The following is a 6,912-nucleotide window of genomic DNA, read 5'->3' as shown; positions in this document are numbered from 1 at the left end:
TCGTTGAGTTTTTTAAGATCTTTAGTCTTGAATTCTCTATTGTTTAAGTCACATATTTCCATATATTTAAATTCATTTTCTGGAGACTTTTCATTTTCTTTATGAGCTGTCTTGTTGCTTTGGTTATTCATGGCCATTGATGATTTATTGTTTCTCTTCCTACAGGAGTGGGTTTTGCAACAGGTTGATAGAAAGAGGTCTTTCTTTTGTTTTCCAGTGTTGGTAGAATATTTTACTGTATACAGGCTTTTATTCTCTCTCACACTATAGTGTTATGTTTTCTCTGCACTGTTCTGGTTCTCACATAATGGGGGGATTCCCTGGAAGATGGGCTTCTCCTCTGTGAACAGTGGCCTTGGTCATACGGCATCACCTCCGTGGGGTGATGTGGAGAGCTTCTGAGGTTTCAAAGTTTCCTGCCCCAGATTGAGAGCCTGTGTGCTTCAGCCATTCTGTTTACTCCTGCAGGGATTCGCCCAGATAGGTGGGGACAGGGGTGGGTTGGGTTGTGATGGGTGGCCCAGAGCAATGGCGATGACCACCACCACAGCCAGTCTTGCTTTCACAGCTCCCTCCCCTTTGTCAGAACCAGTTGGGCTGAGAATCTGTGTCTGTAGACCACATTTCTCAGAACTGCAAATATTCTGTTCTTTTGATGTTACACTGTTAGGGTTCCACTTCTAGCACAGGGCAGGTGGGGGTAGGGCGAGATCTGGGAAGATAAGGAGGGGCCCAGCTAATCTCAGTGCCTAAGGCTTCTGTTCTCTGCCCTGCAGTAAGGGCTTAAACCACCATTTTCAGCCCTCTTCCCTCAGTCTTTGCTCCGAGGTCTCTGCTATGAGCGTTGGGTTCAGCTGTGTTATATGCTGTCCGCTCAGCCCTATGGGCCACAAACGGAGCCCCAGCAGTTAGAGTTCTTCCCTTTCACACAGCTGTGGTAGTTTCGGAATGCAGGGAGCTTGAAGCACCAAGCTAGGTCTGTGCCCTGCACCCATGCGGCCCTGTCTCCACAGTTCTCCCTTCCCTCCTCCCCTGCTCGCGCAATTTGTCCTGCTTTAGGTGATTTTAGTAGTGCGCCTCTCAGTCTTGCCTCTCTGCTGCTCAGGGAGTGCTTTGTGGAGTTACAGTTCTTCAATTTGTTGTAAATTCCAAGGGAGGTTTCAAGGGTCTCACCTCATGCTGCCATTTTTATGTCAGCTGGATTTATCCTAATTCATTTAATTATTCCTTTAGTGATGGATACTAAGGTAATTTCTAGTTCCCAATTTAAACCCTTAGAGCTTCAGGAAAGACTCAGTTTCATGAACTCACATCATCAGTAAAAACAGAGCATCCCTTTATTTTGTATATGACAAACTAATTTCAAGTTTGTTTTCACATCTTGCCAGAAGAGAAAGAAGTGCCAACTGGTCCCTTGACCTATTCTCACCTGGGTTCGGTTACAGTTTGTAGATTTTCCAGACTGCAGGACATGGTAATTACAGGAAAGAGGTCATATTTGTCAGTAAAATGCTTTTGTTGATAAGGATTCAACAGATGTGTACACTGCCTAGTGCCCATGGTATGGAGGCAGTATGGAGCTTGGAAGCAATCCTTTACTCAGTGAAGTGAGTATAGATGATAGCCATTGCTCACAATACAGACTAAAACCTTCATTTGGGTTTCTCCTGCACCCTGCATTAGTCTTGTACTGAACAGGATGAATTAATTGTTCATCATGCTTTAAATTGCACAGATTCTGCTTCCAAAGAAAGGAGGTCTGGACCAGGTTCTGAGAATCACATTGTTTTCCTCCTCCTGAAAGTGAGCTTTGCATCATGTGGAGCAGAGTCTGAAAATCTTCACTGAGGCACAGTTGGTGTCCTGGAGTGTCTTTTTTCTGTGGATCAGAACAAGACTCAGAAATTTTCAGGACTATCTTTTTCTGAAAACCTGTGGAGTGGGAGTTGACCTAAAGACTTGAGGTTTGTACATATTGGTGCAATTGATCAAGGGGATGAGATGGTTCTCCAGCTGACTGTGTGTGCTGTGGCCATAGTGGATCAGTGTGTCCGTTCTCTAGGATCCCATTCTGCAATCAGAGCCTGGCAGCACTCATCCTACCACTGCATAATGTAAGGTAAGTCCACGTGACCCATATCCTGTAATTGGTGTTTTTTTGTGCTCAGGATGAGGCTTACAATAATCCTTCAAATGCAGTGCTCCTGGGTGACTCTGTTCTTTGTGATTCTGGCGTTTTTCTTGGTTTGGGGGCCAGAAAGGAGTGTGAGCTTCGGAGAGAACCCTCCCGGAGTCAGTGGAATGGCAGATAATTTGTAAGTGTCAGAGTAGAGTGTGAGTCCTTCCTGCACAGCCTGCATGGGCTTCACCATCATGACACTTGGTCCTTGGCTCACACAAGGGACAAAGGACACATAAGAATGTGAGAAGAGCAGGTATAAATGTTTGGTTCCTGATGAAAGAATTGGAGGAAGGAGTGTGATGAGACCAGCCTGAGAGAGTGGACAGGTCAATTTGGTGCTACTGAGCTGTCAGGTCTAGTGTCCCACTTGGGCCATCTAACAAGGAATTCACAGGCTCACTTCTGCTCTGCCCTGGGGATAGAGATCTTTGCTTTTGAAACCATATGGATTTTTGATTCCAGAATGTCTGTTTGTTTAGCCTATATTTTTAGCTTGTATTTTCCTGGTTGCAATATCAGGGAATCAGTTCCTACGAAAGGTTTAAACTAGGATGTTTGACTGAGATTTTGTGATGGATGTCTGGTCTTGTCTGGCTTCTTCTGGTAAGTATTCTTGAGTCGAAGCCTAATGCTGGTCCTGTCCCTGGGTTTGATCTTTTCCTATGGACCATCCAGATCCCAATTGTCTCTGTTTTACTCTGTGGTTTTTAAACCAAATATGAATGTTATACTCTGGAATATCAATTTCCTTGGCCAGCTTTTCTGTAGTAGCTATATCAGGATAAGAGTTGTGTTTAAACCATTTTTGGAGGATATCATTTTGACTCTGATTGTAAATAGTCCTGCCTTGCCAGGTTTCTTTTTGTAATATGCCCCTTGCAGTGCTGTTCAACCCCATTTTAGGAAGAGGTACCTGGATTTCACAGAGACAACAAGTTGGCAGCTGAGCAGCTCTTCAAGACACAATGCTTACCAATCCTAGAATTCTTAATAAACATGATTTTGAAATGTAAGTTATATTGGAGGGTGGGGTGAAAAAAACCTCTATTTAAAGAATGGCTTATAATTTCCTCCACATGGACACAAAAGTTGAACTTGAAAGTATTTTAGTTTCTGAAAAATGCTAGGTCTGGCATTGGCTTACATAACATGAAAATGAAATCCAATGTTTTAATACAATTTTTTTAAATTTCAAGAAACAACTTTTGAGACACAGTCATAGGGAATATATCAGTGGGTCAAAATATATATGTATAAACATATATATTTATATTCTTATATATAAGCTAACATATACATTGTATAAATATAGAAATGATATAGATATATATTCCCCTGATATTTATGCTCAGTAAGCATTCAATAAATATTTGTTAAATACACGAACTGTTTTGAGGTTTCTAGTAGAATTTAACTAAAATGATAATTAAACTCAGAAGTTCGGTGTAGAATCCCAATGCCACATGGTCTTGGCTTACAGGAGAACATGATAGAGTCACCTTACCTATAAATTATCTATTCTTCAATTTTGGTATGCATAGAATCAGAAATGTGCATAGCCCAGCTCCAACCCCAATCAATCAGAAACTCTGGGCATTGAAACTGTCTTTTTGTTACAGTTTTCCAGATTATTTTGATGCACTATTAAATTATAGGAATCACTGTTATCCTTGGGTCAGGTAACTAAATTCAGGGATCGAAAAAGACCTTATGTACCATCATTTTTTTTTTTTTTTCATCTACCTAAATTCTCCCCTGCAAGCTAATACCTCAAATTCCTATTTTATTATATTGAAATATATTTGGTGAGGAGCAGAGGATCTAAGGATAGGCTGTCTTGTGGGCAGTGACAGATTGCTGAGGGAGAGGATGGAAACAGAATAGGGCATGTCCTTCATCACTTTTCCAGTACTAGTGCTGCCCCTGGGATCTATCTAGGACTGTAAGGATCTGCAAAAATCATAGAAAAATCTTTACCAGCACTGGCAATCACCCATGTCACAGGCTCACATAAGAGTCCTAGTATGCCCGAGGACTTTGTGGCCTGGAGAAAGATTCTTTGTATTTGGGTTGGGTTGTTGGACCATGCCTTTCCTTTCTTAATTGTAACTCTACAAAGTTGGGTGGCCTGTGGGGATTGGGGGTGAACCTTTAACTGGAGAAATTTTGAGGAAATTCTTGAGGATGGACACACCCTTTCTCTAGTTCTGTCTCCTCAGTCTTAGTTCTCACTCCTGAAAGTAGATTGGCAACCTCTTATTTTCCCCTCTGTTTAAATGGGTGGTCTGTAAAACTCATACCTGAATCCTTGAATCTCAAGTGAGTGTGTGTTGTAGGAGTGGGTTTGGTGTTTATATTATCCATTGCACAGTGAGAAAGACCAAAAAGCATTTATCTTTTGAAGGAAGGCAAATTGAACAAAAAGGCATTAGGTATGTTTGATAGAAAAACAATTTGCTTTTAGTAGTTGATGGTAATTTGGAATTTTCATTAGCTCTATCTAATGACCTAGGATGATGATGAAACACTCACTTACCCTATGTCATGCAGGGTCTCAGCTCCTGCTCCCCGCACAAGAACACAGGATATGGTGAGGCCAAAATGAACACCAACAGAGCCATAGATAGGGTAGATAGGGGAGTCACACCACTATATTCTCGATGGCAGCTGGTCAAGACACAAAAGCAAACATCTGCCAGTACCCCAATAAGGGGTCTTCCTGCACCCCAGTCTTGCTGGCGCCCGGGTGAGACATGGGAAGTAGGATCCACATGATCTGCAATCCACCATCCGCTTCTCTTCCAACCAACCAACCCACCAACCTCCTTGCCAGCGTAATCATGACAGCTATATTAGTGGCTAATGGCCAACTGTTTATAGCTGATGGCCAACTAGTCACAGATGATGGATATCTCTACTACCCAAGCCAGCACCCCTCCATGTGAGGCTGAGAGCCTGGAAACTGCTCTCTGGGACTCTGTCCCTACACCGTATTTCTTCTTGGCTCTTGGTTCCATCAGTGACAAAGGAGATGGGAATTTATCCACATTATGTCCATGATTAGTGCATATTGCTCCATGCTCTCCTGTGTGTCACTCCGTAACTATCTTTCTTGGACAGAAACAACACAAAAAGAACTTCATGAAAAGCCCACTGAAAGACTTAGAATCCCACCTGTGGGGACAGAGCCAGGAGTGCAGTTTCCAGGCTCTCGGCCTCATGTGGAAAGGTGCTGGCTCAGATAGTAAATGGCCATCAACTGTGATCGGATGGCCATCAGCTGTGGCTAGTTGGCCATCAGCTGTAACCAGTGAGCTATTGGCCACTAATATAACTGCTTTGGCTACAGTAGCAGATGATGGTGGCTGGCAAGTGAGGACTGCAGTTAGCATGGCGGATTGCAGTTAGCAAGTGAGGTTGATTGGCAGAGAAGTGGATGGCAGGTTGCGGATCATGTGGCTCCTGCTTCCTGTGTCTCCAACCTTGCTGCCAAAGAGATTATAGGGCATGACTCCTGTGGGGACTGAGCCCCAGAAAGCAAGTTCCAGGCTCTCAGCCTCACATAGACAGGTGCTGGCTCAGGTAGTAAATGGCCATCAACTGTGATTGCATGGCCATCAGCTGTGGCTAGTTGGCCGTCAGCTGTAACCAGTGAGCCATTGGCCACTAATATAACTGCTGTGGCTAGGCTAGCGGAAAAAGAATGGGGGCTAGCAAGAAGATGGCAGCTGGGCTGGCAAGTGTGGATGGCGGTTTGCGGACAGTGTGGATCCAGCCTCCAGTGAGGGTATAGTGCTGCCAAGGAGAATATAGTGGTATGACTCCCCTACCTATGGCTCCGTGGGTGTTCCTTTTTGGCCTCACCATATCCTGCGTTCTTGTGTGGGGAGCGGGAGCAGAGAACCTGCAGGCCACCCTGTACGACGCCCCGCATGACAACTCCCCTATCAATGGCTCTGTTGGTGTTCCTTTTTGCCCTCGCCATATCCTGCATTCTTGTACAGAGATTGGGAGCAGAGACCCTGCATGACACCACCTCTTCTCTTAGCCTTGGTGTGGGGGCAGAGCCCCAGAGAGTAGTTTCCAGGCTCTCGGCCTCACGTGGACGGGTGCTGGCTCAGGTAGTAAACGGCCATCAACTGTGATGGGATGGCCATCAGCTGTGGCTAGTTGGCCGTCAGCTGTAACCAGTGAGCCATTGGCCACTAATATAACTGCTGTGGCTACGCTAGCAGAGAGAGGGAGAAGAGAGAGGAAGAACGGGGGCTAGCAAGAAGATGGCGGCTGGGCTGGCAAGTGTGGATGGCGGTTTGCGGACAGTGTGAATCCAGCCTCCATTGAGAGTATAGTGCCGCCAGAGAGAATATAGTGGTATGACTCCCCTACTTATGGCTCCGTGGGTGTTCCTTTTTGGCCTCACCATATCCTGTGTTCTTGTATGGGGAGCGGGAGCAGAGACCCCCCTGATACCCTGCATGACAAATGGCGCAGCGAGCAGGGTCTCCCGCACGACACTTGGCTCTAGCCATGATGAGAAGGAGCAACTCAGCAGAGCTCCTGGGAGTCTATAGTTCAGAGCAGGTGTGGTATTTTGGCACCAACATATTCTGGGAGACCAAGTCACCCTATGACAGCAAAGAGAAGGAAAGAAGAGTTATTTGGTGAGTTTAATGAGGCAGTTTAAATAAATGAATTCACAGCAGGTTTGGAGAGAAAGAACATTAAAAGCA

General features: G+C 44.8%; 1 pseudogene; it reads right to left on the bottom strand.

Annotated features, from left to right (window-relative positions):
• Positions 1-2,042: 2,042 nt before the first annotated feature.
• LOC109437707 (double homeobox protein B) lies at positions 2,043-3,080 on the bottom strand (annotated as a pseudogene).
• Positions 3,081-6,912: the final 3,832 nt, after the last annotated feature.

Source organism: Rhinolophus sinicus, linkage group LG14 (assembly GCF_036562045.2).
Source record: "Rhinolophus sinicus isolate RSC01 linkage group LG14, ASM3656204v1, whole genome shotgun sequence".
NCBI lineage: Eukaryota > Metazoa > Chordata > Mammalia > Chiroptera > Rhinolophidae > Rhinolophus > Rhinolophus sinicus.
The sequence above is the reverse complement of the archived record's forward strand: the minus strand, read 5'-3'. Positions and strand labels throughout refer to the sequence as shown.